This window comes from Lycorma delicatula, chromosome 2 (genome assembly GCF_047948215.1).
Source record: "Lycorma delicatula isolate Av1 chromosome 2, ASM4794821v1, whole genome shotgun sequence".
NCBI classification, from domain to species: Eukaryota; Metazoa; Arthropoda; class Insecta; order Hemiptera; family Fulgoridae; genus Lycorma; species Lycorma delicatula.
Window position 1 is genome coordinate 131,593,246 of NC_134456.1, and position 12,965 is coordinate 131,606,210.

The following is a 12,965-nucleotide window of genomic DNA, read 5'->3' on the forward strand; positions in this document are numbered from 1 at the left end:
TTCTAAAGATACCTCCAGAGAATTGAATTCTCTGGAGACCTCTTTCCCCTCATTTCGAATACTCCTATACTGCAAACGACACTCATAGTCAGAAAGTTTTTCGCTCCGTTGGGATAAAACGAAATGCTTCTCCAATGATACGAAAGACAGTGCTAAAGATGAGATATGGTTTTTATTTTAATTAGTTTCCTTTTAGATCTATAATAAGATAACACTTAAGTAACTTAGGTTCATTGTTTGAAAAAGAGATTGCATTTAACATTTGCTATTTAGGCATTTCATGATATAAAATATTTATAACTATTTTACCAAACTTAGAATGGCATTCTGTAGTAATTACGGTGTTGCATATTTCATATATATATATATACACACCCATCCACCCCCACCCTCCACACACACAGAGAGAGAGAGAGAGAGAGAGTGAGAGAGAGGGAAAGTGAAAGAGAGTTTTATTTCTGTCATTAACGGCAATAAATAATTGGTTGTAAGAAAAATACTTTGAAAAATAATAAAATGAATTTCGAATAAATATTATAACTTTATTTTTAATAAAATGTAATAATCTCTCCGTATTCTAAAAAATATTTTTTATTGTTGGTTCTAAAGAATCGAAAATAAACGATCATATTATTTTCCTCATAGGTCAAAATAAATTGTCAATTTTGATTCGAGGTCAATCGTAATCTGATTACAAAAGGTCTACAGGAAAAATGTTCTTGGGTGTCACATCAGTTTGAACAAACAGACAGTCTTACGGATGCAGAGAAAGGGTTGTGGTTTGAGTTAAAATTTTCGTTCGCTGGAAAAAGGTTCATGAAATATTTACCACCCAACTTGTCGCTACACTCTCCGTACCGAAATGAACCCCCTACTACCAATGACCACAAGTATTGGACTACTCTCAACCCACATCCAATTAGATCTGCTGGGTAAGGGATCGGATACAATATATTATGATATAGCCATTCTACACGCGCTACGCTTTTACCACATACCTGGATGTCCTTCCTAACGCTGTATATTATGTGTATATTTTACATATGTTTAGAATGTTAATCTTTTTTTGTAGTTTATTTATTAAGAAAAATTATGTGTTCTTTATTAAGCAATAATATTGAAAGAGTAATAAGTTTTATTAACATATTTTTTTTTTACGTTCATTATAATGTTGTATATTATGACTGTACATAATGATATTTCTAACTACGTAGAATCGAATTGACGATATTTATGGAAAATAACTTCAGACTTAACAACTAATCAGAAAATTACGGAAATAGAATGAAAACCTCTGCAAACTAAATTCTGACTTTCATAACGGATTATTAGATCTTTCATTAACCTGAAGGATTTTAATTTTGAATCTGGACAAGGTCAGATTATTTGTAAATTGATAAAATTTTTATAAAATATTACCAAGCATAACCTTTAGTCTGCTTGCGTTAGCAAGTTCTAATAATATTAGAAAGATGTAACTTTATTCATATAAACCGTTAACTACGGCAAAGGCAAAGCTTACAGCTATTTTAAATCACATTTTTTACTCGCTGTGATTGTGTAATAGTAAACCTATAACAGAAAGTATACTATACATAGCACCATGAAATGAAGAAAATTTACTTTTATGTTTTAAAAATTATTTACATTCCTTCTACAACTCACGGTATGGAGTGAGTTTCTACGTATTCTTTTCCCAAGCCAAATTGTCTGTAACCACCAATAACGTTTTCAGCTCGGAAAACTTCTGCCAGTCCAAAGAATTAATAAAGAGATTAGTTTTTACTGTTTTGACAGAAAATGGAGAGATAAAGCTTGGTTTACGATATTATTAAAACCTGATTTACTCGTATATATTTCTCTGATGTAGGTGAAATTATAAAATTAAATATTAACGGAGTTGTTCAGTTTTAATTTTTTATTTATTTGACCTCATAAATTAAGAAAATAACCTGTAAATAAAAATTCCATTCCTATTAACGTAGAATTATTTATGTAGAAATTACTAAACTGATACTGTTACACTGTTAAAAGATCCGTATTTTTATTACAATTTTCATTTAAGTCCGTTCAATCGATCAAGTGTTACTGAGTACAATGAGTTTTCACTACTTTTAATAGAATTCCTGAATAAAAAAAAATGTATACTGTAATTTCGGACTTCTATTATCCGTGTATCGCTAACAAAACTTCGAGCGATTTATACTTGACAGAGTAACAACTAACCAATCTTATTATATTTAAAAATTTATTAAAGGAATGGTTGATTTTTAAACAATATAAATTTAAATAAATGAACGTGAGGGAATCTAATTGTACGCAATGTTCTACTCTTTTCTTTCACTTAAATAGAATTTTGTTGAATTAAATAAATTTAGATTCATTTTTTGTTGAAGAATTATCCAACTTTTTTTTAATACGCTGTAATTAGTATGTACGATTGTACCCCAGTTTTTCAGAGACATTTTAAGTCGTTAAAACCGGTAAGTCTTGAACGGCTGATCTAATAGCCATAACATCTACTAAATAGCATATTATTTATATCTGAAATATTACGAAGATAAACTATTTACTCGTTCATTCAACGTATTATATACTTAGAAATACAAAATAAATGTGTGTATGTACAACACTCACATGCAGTATCACGAATCAGTTGTTTCAAAATGAACGTAGTACGAATGAGGGAGTATGGACTTTCCTTTCTTTTTCCTGTTTAGCCTCCGGTAACTACCTTTAGATAATTCTTCAGAGGATGAATGAGGATGATATGTAATGAGTGTAAATGAAGTGTAGTCTTGTACATTCTCAGTTCGACCATTCCTGAGATGTGTGGTTAATTGAAACCCAACCACCAAAGAACACCGGTATCTACGATCTATTATTCAAATCTGTGTAAAAATAACTGGATTTACTAGGACTTGAACGCTGGAATTCTCGGCTTCCAAATCAGTTGATTTGGGAAGACGCGTTCACCTCTAGACCAACCCGATGGGTTGAGGGAGTATGGCCTATATTGCGTAAACTTTACGTTTATTTTGAATAATTCTTAAAATTACTTTAGCTTAAAACATAACCACTTCGGATTAAATATCTGTTTCTTTTAAAAAGCCTAATTACGAGAAAATCTGTCACCCAAATATTTTCATATAGATAATGAAAAGAGACAAGATATTACGTAATTAATAGCACGCAAATTTGAAATTCTTTCCACGTCTCAGACTAATGTAAAATCTGGGTAAGGGTTTTACTTCGGCTTTCATGAGTATTTTGAAGGCTAAATTTAAAAATAAAATTACTCAAACATTAGCAGAAATTTGGCGTGTTTAATAAAGTAAATCATTCTAAATTTTTAAATGATATTAAAAAAAATTTCTTTAAACGACAAATTCATTGGTAAAGGATTAATTCATCGGTAAATATCACGATTAGTATGTTTATAACAATTATTAATCAATAAAAATTCCTTGTTTTACCCATTAATAGATTTATAGGAAATCTTTCAAAACAAGTTTTAATTGTATTTATACAATGAACGGTTTTGTTTTCCAACTCCGCAATTACTTGTGAACACGGAAATGAATTTGTGTGCCCGTTAGGGTTTAGTATACATAATCATAATCATGAAGAAAGTTTCCCTTTGTACTCGTCATACGCATATGATTCTCACACTTTCTTCAGAATAATTTTATTTTCAAAAGAGTATTATATGAAGAGAAAATGTTATTCATAGAATATGTTCGCAGCTTTATTTCTGATATATGAAATTCTTTTAAGATTATACGCTTAGCCTTTTTCAATAAAGATTTATTTAAATATTTTAACACTATACCAGAAATTTTTGTAATATATTACCATAAACAATAACATTTTGTTAAGTTATATATACTCTTTTTTTATTTGTCGTAAACATTTATTACGAGCACCGATTTAATAAAAATATTAAAATAAATAATACATGCTAAAGATATTTAATTTTTCTCGTTTTCATTAAATTTTATGACAATGATATTATTATTAGGACAAACAGTAATTTGATAACTTAAAACAAGTTATTTTAAGTTTAAAGGTTTTACATACCCTCCTAGAAACTTCTCGGGTTTTCAAAATTCAACATTAATTTAATTCTGTTATGCTAACAACAATTCTACATATCCAGTTAAACAATCTGGGAAAACCAAACCATCTTTAAAAGCAATCAAATGTTGTTAGAACAAAATTAAATTACATTTGATGGAATAATACACTATAGTGATATAATTGTTAGTTAAGAAATCTAGAAAACGTAGAGATACTTATGAAATCCGTATGTACATATATATTTAGGTATGTTCAACCTTTAATATATATACTCTTAATTATATATATATAACTATAGATTATATAATATATTAAAATATAAAAATCTCAGCTTTAGTAAAGGGCCTCCATACTTCAACAATTTTCCACTAATGTGGTCCACTACACATGCTTTCTTGTTTTCAAAAGTCTTCAACTTTTTCAACTCGCTTCCAACTCATCCAAAGTAATCAAATATATATATAATCTGATTCTTCATCCACATCCACTAAATCCTCTGAAATTAATTTATCATCACACCAGAAATATATGTATAATTAATATTTGAATCTTGGTAAAGGATACATGGAAATGTTAAAAAAAAACAAAAAAAACCATCAATCAGAGGCTACAAAACCTGAAGCAATGGACCTAAAATTTACATCAGCACGTTACCATATTCACAGTTCTATATTATACTAAATCCATGGTTTTACATATATCTAAATTTTGTCATAATAATACTACTACTGAAACTTTAGTCCTTTAAATAAAATGTTTAGTCCTACATTAATATTAAGTCTGATGTCATATGTTACTAGAACTAGTACTATTACAAATATAACTACTACTATTACTACTATCGCTACAGCTAAATTTAGCTGTTGAATCAGAGCTTCTATTTCATAATTTATATTAACCCCTAGGTACTTACAAATTATCCAAACCTACAGTCCCTTGCTAGGAAATCCAACTCGGTTCGTTCATTAGCCGTCCCTTGTGAAGTGTGTTACACAGTCATACAATACACCTGTGGTCAAGTAGAGGTAAACTCCCAATTCAACTGCAAAAGTCAAGAATCTGTTTTATTTAATATTCTGGTCTATATCTTATATCATATAAATGAATATATCATGTTTATAATTCAATAAAAATAACTTTTACACTTATTGATAGTAATAAACATTTTATTATAATGTAAATTTATTGATTTATAAAGATTGTTGATAAAATAATTTGAAAATATTTATAATGACTTACACCATAATAATTGTATATTGACTGTCCTTAAGATTATAAGAATATAATCTTAAGGATTAAGATTATATTCTTAATCCTTAATACAGTATAGCAAAATTGATGAATTTTTTATTCATAACTGAAAACTAACCCAGGCATGTCACCACCACATTGGTTATTTAGTTCTCTTGATTTACTCTAATTTCCAAACTGAAACAAATTTAAAATGTTATTCCACTGCCCAAGTGAGGAACTGAGATACAGATTACTAGTTGGGGTCCACACAGACCCTACCATGTTTTTATTGGATTTTTCACTATCGTTGCATGAAATTGATTGATATAGTGATTAATCATATTTTTACTATTATTATTATATAGAAAACACATTCTGTTAGAGACTTAAGGGAATTTTAAAAACCTTACAATAAGAAGAAAAGCCCCAAAAATGAAAAATTTACTTATAAACATTATTTATACAGTAGTTCTTCCTAGTTTTCTTTTTCAAATGTTTAGTGTCATTCTATGTGTATATATATATAAATATTTTGTTTCAAAATATACTGAATGTAAGACATTAGGAACAATGTAGAATCTATTTTTAAGCAATTTTCACTAGATACCTAAAAACCATTGAATTTTGAAATGTAACAATCAAAATATCATTATTTGTAACAAAACTAACATTAAACTTTACAAAAACTTCAACTTGTAGTAGTCTATTATTAACTTAATTAGAAACTCTTACATTAAAACTCTTTGTCAGAGAAAAACAGAAATCTTTTTTTCAGACTCTGTATCACTGTTCTCACAACGCAAACATGATCAAATGAGTAATTCATGTTCTTTGAATCCTAGTAGGTTACATTTCAAGCATGAGTTGATTGTTTCCCTATCCTTCTTTCTATCACATATGCGATATCTCATTTTTTCATTGGTGACTCATTGGTAGAAGTTTGATTTTCTTTAATTCCAAGAAGTAATCTTATTTCTGATTGTAGCTATTTGTCGATCCTTACATTGAAGCCATTCATTTCATGTGAGGTTGAGCCAGGCTGAAGGCCTCTGATTTAAAAAGTTCAGGTCAGGGAAATTTATTTTCATTTAAAGAGCAGAGAACATATCTCTTTACGTCACTTATGTCAAATGTAACTTAAAAGTATCTCATGGGCTAACAATTGGATGGATGACCTTTTAGTTGAGTATGAACAGAACATTTTGTGCATCACATCAACTTCTTTTGCCAAATCATAAAATTCAAATCATAAATTTCTTCTCTCAAGATTCACACTTCCTTAATCATGTACGGTTAACATTATGTTGTTTTTCTTTGTAGTTTTTTTTTAATGAAATGATGTGAGCATTTTATCAAGCTGATAATTCTTAATATCAATTAAAAAAAAAATAAATAAAATTTAATATCAAAATCGGAAAAAAAATCTGAATTTCAGGTTCGACTGTTTTTTTTGGATTTCTTCATTGGTGGGAATGATGATCTTCTGAATATTGTCTTCACTGATAACCAATTCAGAGAAGACAGCTGTGTTTCACAGAGTCTGGCATACGCTTTGACACTCAGAAGGTGAGTAATGATGTTTCTCTATGAAGTTCTGAACGCAAAGAGAATTTTGTCCTAGTTGCTTCACCATTCTTTCCTAAAATGAAATCTCAGTAATCGTCATCATCTTTTGCATCTGAATATGAAGGAAAATCTTTCATGGAATCTCCTAATTCTTCTTCCTTTCCAACAGAAAATTCATCAGGTTCTGCATGACCATCAAACAAAACATCATCTTCTTCCTTGCTACAGTCTTCATCTCCAGAATTAGAATCCAACTCGAGTATCCTCTATTCTCCCTCTCCAACTCTGAACATATGTGCTTCGGAGTGAGATATAGATGACTAAGAAGGATCAGACATCTGTAAAGGAAGTCATAAACAGAAATGTGTCAAGCTTATTACATACATTTATATACTGGTATTTATCAGTATAACCACTAAAACGACTTCTATATATATATTTTTATTAAACTTTCCATCAATATTTTTTACACAACTAAATGAGTTTAAGTGTTTTTAAATTTTGATTTTTTCAGGTAGGAAGAAGTTGTATCTACAGTCGGCCGTTTTTATTTTTTCAAATTGCAACATTCAAGTGCCATCAATAACGTCATAACGTTTGCATTTATTTCGTGATAATTGGCGAAGCTGTACTGAAGTAAGTTGCATAAATACACATAAAACGATTTTCATATATCCACATTTGATTGATTATTATCTTACTTCTGTAGTCAGTTAAAAATAAAATCTATATCATCTAATCAGGAACAACCAATGAGGTAAACCGGGAGGAAAAGAGCTCATCTGTAAGTGTTAATGTAAAAAATATACGTTCGCATGTCAGCCTAATGATTTCCCATTTATACTGTACCTCTTTGTGTATACAGGTACGAGACAGTTGTATTTTACAAATTTTGTTAGTTATAATATAACTTTTTGAATAAATTCTAGTTAAGTTAGATCTGAATGCTTTATTCAGTGACACATTCATTCAGTTGCATCTTTTTGGAATCCAGGTAAAGTTTAGTTCAACTAGTTTAGTCATAAACATATTTTTTTTGGTGAAAATACATATTTCTAACTTAATTTAATTTTGGAACTAAATATTACTTTACTTTAAGCGAACAACCATTTTAGAATTATTATTATTAAAGAAACAGTTTGTTTTTTACGAATACATGATCAGTTCTGGAAAGAGAAATAAAATTATAATCAAAACATTAAATATTCTAAAATGTTTAATTGAATCTCTTTAATTTGTAAAGAGAGCCAATCAAATTATAGCTTGAAGTAGACAGTATGTTGGTGAATATTTTATATACGCTTAGCACTTTTTTGGTTAAAGCTTTTCTACGTCGGATCGACAAAACTAATCTAATTAATAATATGTACACATGGGAAAAACCCTTTAATATAAACTGAAATTTTTCTGTTATTAATAATTGAAATAGCGCTCTCTTATAAATAAAACTAAATAAATTTATGATATATTGATGAGTTAAATAACTGTTCAACCCCATCTATTACTTTATTACGTTATTATTACATTATTTGAAAATAAATTGTTTAAATTATTCAAGCTCTTAATGGCTTTGAATATCTTTAACTTTATCCTCTTAAGCCTTCTCATAATATAAACCCAGGCAACAGAAGCATTTTACATATATTAAGTATGAAAACATTTAATACTTACGTTGAAATGTTATATGATATTTGGAATATTTTATAATATATGGAATATTAGTAATTATTAATTTGAAATTTAAGGAATTTCGTCCTTATTATTTTAATTATAATCTTACAAGGAAATTTATTTTATTTAGTTACTTACAGTTTATTTTCATATTTAACAGATTTGTGTGTGTGTGTGTGTGTGTGTGTGTGTGTGTTGTGTTAGAGAGAGAGAGAGAGGAGAGGGAGAGAGAGAAAGTGAGTGGGAGTGCACATACACACAACTCAGCAAATTTGATATCGAACTTTACCAAGAGCTAATTCATGAATGGTTACAATTGTTGTTTCTTATTCTTATTTAAATTATTTTGGAAGAAACTAAGAAAATATTCTTCTTCATAAAAAATAGGTTTTTTTTAAAAAATAGTAGTGAAGTTTAATAAACATTATGTAATTTTATAACATTCTTAGCTCTCATGTTTAAATTTATGAGAAGAGAGATATTTTTTTCAGAAACAAATTCCTTTTCAGCTATTTGTACAACAGTATATTACATACTTTTTTTAGATTTTTAAAGCAAACTAAAACTAAACCAAAATTTCTTTCTTTTAAATCATCTGTATAAATATACAGCTACAATTCTAATGATTATGAAGCAGAATCTCTTAGGAACAGTTATAATGAATTTACAGAAAGTGTTTTTTGCTGAATAAATATAAAATCTATGCAAATATTTTTACAATCTGCAAGATATTTTTTAGAAATTATTTGAAAAAAAAAGAAACAAAAGGAAAGAAAAGAAACAGTTTTACTTTGTCAGTTATTAATTTAATGCAAAAAGAATTATATTAGTTTAAAAGTTTCACCCTCTGGTTTCTTGTCGCATTTCTTAATATTTTCCCCTTAGCCCAAAAATACTACGAGTAAATGACTGTTACAAAATTCTGTAAGCATATGTGTGTTCGTGTGCGCAGATCTTTAGAATTAGTCTACTGCGTGGGTGGTAGATATTGCGAAGTCCAGCCTATACATTCTTTTAGCGTAAAGAAAAGCAATTCTACACCTAGATTAACAAATGACAACCATAAAATGGAACGTCGCAGAGCTTCATGATCAGGGTGATATTAAATTATTGATTTAGATTTCGACTCATTATTTCTACGAATGCAACGTTCCCGAATTTGAAGGCAAGAAAAATTAAATTAATAATAGTTAAGATATAAACTAAGAATAGTTTTGTTTACTGCGAATCTCGAGATATGGATGGTAGTGTAAAAATGTATGATCAAAATAAATATTGACCTATGACCCCGTGACGTCATACACATGCTGATCACGTGAAAAACAGTGACTTCACCACCGTTAACAGGTCGAGGTCACCCAAAAATGTTTTTGAGGTCATTTCAAATCCAATTTTTTCAGTATTTTAAACGATTGTATCTCGGCATTGGATGAGCCTAGCATGACGTGACAAAGTCCATTATGATCAGGATGACGTAATGTATCTTTTTTGAAAAACCGGTCTGAAGTTTTACAGACTAAGTTCAAGGTTCAAGGGCGATAACGCATCATATTTTGTTCATTAGTAATCGGATGATAATGCTGGGAGGCATCAAGGCGGCGTCGGTTAGAGAACGAATTGTCAGATTTAACACTACAAAGGGGGCAAACATCTTTTCCCAGAAAAGAAACTGTTTCTTTTTTTTTTTGTTTGGATTTATGTTTTAATATAATTTCGTAAAAATTGTTCGCAGATTGCAAAAATATTTGCATAGATTTTATTTACTAGACATTGGATACCGTTGTACTTTAGTCGTTGGGGTTCAATTAAACACATATATCAAGAATTGTCAGTTTGAGTCTGTACAAAACTACACCTCATTTACATGTCATACATATCATCCTCACTCATTTGGCCGTGAGGGGGAGGTTGCTTTTTGTTCACGAGTTGAACAAATTGCAACGTACACAACAGAAAAAGAAAAAGAAGAAAAATTCCAAAATATTTTTTTTTAGGTTAGGTATTTTTTATTAAAACCCTCGTATTACTATTGTTTATAATCATTAGTATTATTTTCGTTTTTTCTGTATTTTTCATGGTATTGTAAAATATAAGTATTTTGACTGTGCTATCGTCACTCAGTTTTATAGAATTAAGTCAATTGCCTTATTAAGTCAACTCCTAAGTAAAACTTCATCAGTAACGTATAATATTAATTTATATTATAAAATATATTTACAATGTATTTCAACAGTGTTTTTCTTTATTTATATAATCTATAACATTCGTTCTAAAAATATGGCGATAATGCCTTATTGTGGACGCTGGAGGCCTTCAGGGGGGGATGGTAGAAGGCCCACAGAAAGTTGGGGGCGTTCAGGCGGTCTATGAAGGCGATATCCGATTAAAAAAAAAGGGGGCAAAAATTATGTGTTTCTGATATTTCAAACTAATATATAATGTAAAATGTAAGTTTCAATTCAGAAATAGGATGTACTACGTTTAAAACAATAATTGCAATTGCTGTTTTTAAGAGCACATCTTAAAAACGAAATTTCAATTATTATTTTTAACAGATGGCAAGTTTAAAAATTTTGGGAGCGCTAAAAAATTTTTGATTCTCAATGTGGGCGGTGGACAAAATTTTGAGAATCAATGATCTATAGCACGCTACGCCTTTATTCTACACGGTTTAGTAAGTTATTAACACCACTTAATTTTACTTCGGGAAAATTCATTTTTTTTTTTCTAGGACCAAGTTTAGACGCCATTTGATCATGAAATTCAAAATCTCCAAAACAGTTCACTTCCCTTGTATTATTCTGTATGCAAGCAAGAACTTAGTAAATTACTACATTGAAGAAAAGTTAATTATATTGTTAACGAACAATTAATTTTTATAACTTGGAAAGTTATAATAAATGAAACGTTTCAACCAGATAACCCATCCTACATAACGTTTGGAATTTCGCTAGCTCTTCTTCAAATTAGTAATCAGATAAAAATACTGAAGTGTAAATTTATATTAATACTCTACTCAGACATTGTTATTTACTATTTATTTATTGGAGAATTATTGTAATTTTATTTATTCAACATTAAGTTATGTAAAAGAAGTTTCAAATAAACTATTTAAATGCTTGTGTAATTTTCAATTTAATTTAATGATGTATAACATTTTTTTTTTACTTCAGTTTTTCAGATATAAGGATTTCCTAAAAAAGTACTAGTCAATTCCATAACTAAATTAACAAGATATCTCGGTATCACAATCAGATTATTTTGAGCTTTCAAAATTGAGAAATTGTTATATTTGAAAAAGTTTTTTTTTTAGTCATTCAGAATTGAATTAGTTTATATAATAATTATTCTATAACTGAATTAGTTACATATTTTAACAATACGCTGTTCACCATTCTTTCCAATAAACTATCACAAAAATATTTTAAGAGCTCTTGAGAGCTGTCCGACTTAAAGAGGGGCAGGGGTTTTCTGGGTTTTGTTATAGGAATCACAATGGCTTCAACTCTTGATTACACAATTAATATATTTTTTTAGTCATATATTTTACAAGTATTTATTGATAATTATCTCTATCTAATGTAAATTGATACTTAATAATTTTAGTTCTTCAAAGAGAGGCTTATAAACTGATTTCTTAATTTTATTAAGCAAAATGTTAGCTGCAGAAACTGTTGCGGAAAATTAAAAATATTTTTACCTTTTGAAATCTTCTCATCTTTTTTTTCAATAGAACTATTTAAATAGTATATTTTCAATGAGGTAATATTTTAGCATCATAAAAAGTAGAAAATGATCAGAATTAAAGAAATTTCAAGAACCTTTAATCGAAAGCTTTTCATCAGTAGCTTAATTAATTTGTGATCTTTATTAAAAAAAAGTCAACTTCTGTAAGAAAACATTTTACTAAAATGCCCCAGTAAAAAAGATTTAAAAAATTTTATATCGGCCAAAACAACCTCACTCCTTTTTGCAATTGTTGCAAAAATTAATATATTCTTTCCCCGTAAAGGTAGACAGGTACCTGTCTACTGTGTTTAAAGAAAATTGATCCACGGTATATTCAATTATAAGACCAAATACAGGCAAAAGTACATGTGTGCAATCGCACAAACGTCTCTCTGACAGAAATAAAGTTTTTTTTTACTCTGGAGCATTGGAATAATTTTTTTTTTCAATTATTTACACACTACATAAGTCTATTTTTTTAAAACTTTCTTTTAGATGTTTCCTAAAGGCACAGAAATTAAAAAAGGCGATTGTTTTTAGATTTCTTTTTTACCTATCTATGTACTTTCCCGTTTAGCTACAGTTGTTATAATAGCACATATCGCTATAGCCGTAAAATTAAAAATGTAGACTAATAATTTTAAAACTGTTTTATGAATTTATTTTAGCTTAAGAAGATTTTGATT

General features: G+C 28.7%; 1 long non-coding RNA gene across 2 annotated transcripts in view; it reads right to left on the bottom strand.

Moving 5' to 3' along the window:
* LOC142320253 (uncharacterized) overlaps positions 1–12,965 on the bottom strand; it is a 340,624-nt gene that overhangs the window by 132,738 nt on the left and 194,921 nt on the right. For both annotated transcript variants that reach the window (XR_012755326.1, XR_012755327.1), the window contains exon 2: positions 4,994–5,122. This is a non-coding gene — a long non-coding RNA (uncharacterized LOC142320253). The remainder of the gene's footprint in view (positions 1–4,993; positions 5,123–12,965) is intronic.